We start from the raw sequence: 592 nt of genomic DNA, 5'->3' as shown, positions 1-592 counted from the left end.
CATTGACAGCACGCGTGTTTATCTCATCACATTCAGCAACCGGGTTTACCTCATTTGGTTATGGGGTCACAGGGGAGCCAGAGCATTTTAGCAGTCTATCATGGAGCTCCGTCTGGATGAAAACGGAAGCGCAACATTACTGGGCAAGCGCAGAAGACAGCAGAGCGGGTAAATTCTTTATTCCAAGTAAGAATTGTTGCAAGCTTTCTAACTGGCCACTGCAGGGTAAATGATCACTTGTCAAACCTAGGAGAGGTTGACTCTGACCAATGCACGTTGTGTCACGAAGAACAGAAAACAGAAGAGCACAGAAGGCTCACTGTGAAGCCCTTGCTAGGCCCAGTCATCATACCTAGATGCACGTGGCTATGGTCAAGGGATCTCGCGAGCTTTATTAATAAAACGTGGATCAAAGTAGACCTGTACCCAAATAGAGGTCTAGTAAGCAGACAGTCGGTTCGGTCGCCAGGGAATACTTTGATGCAGTGGACGAAGCTGCAAACTTAACCGAATCTCGCACACCGAACAGGGACAGGATACCTTCCGACGTCGCCTGAGCATCATCTCTTTAGCGAGGTCCAATCAGTTTTTT

Source organism: Rhagoletis pomonella, unplaced genomic scaffold, assembly GCF_013731165.1.
Source record: "Rhagoletis pomonella isolate Grant_MI unplaced genomic scaffold, Rhpom_1.0 Rhpom_scaffold_00007, whole genome shotgun sequence".
NCBI lineage: Eukaryota > Metazoa > Arthropoda > Insecta > Diptera > Tephritidae > Rhagoletis > Rhagoletis pomonella.
The sequence above is the reverse complement of the archived record's forward strand: the minus strand, read 5'-3'. Positions refer to the sequence as shown.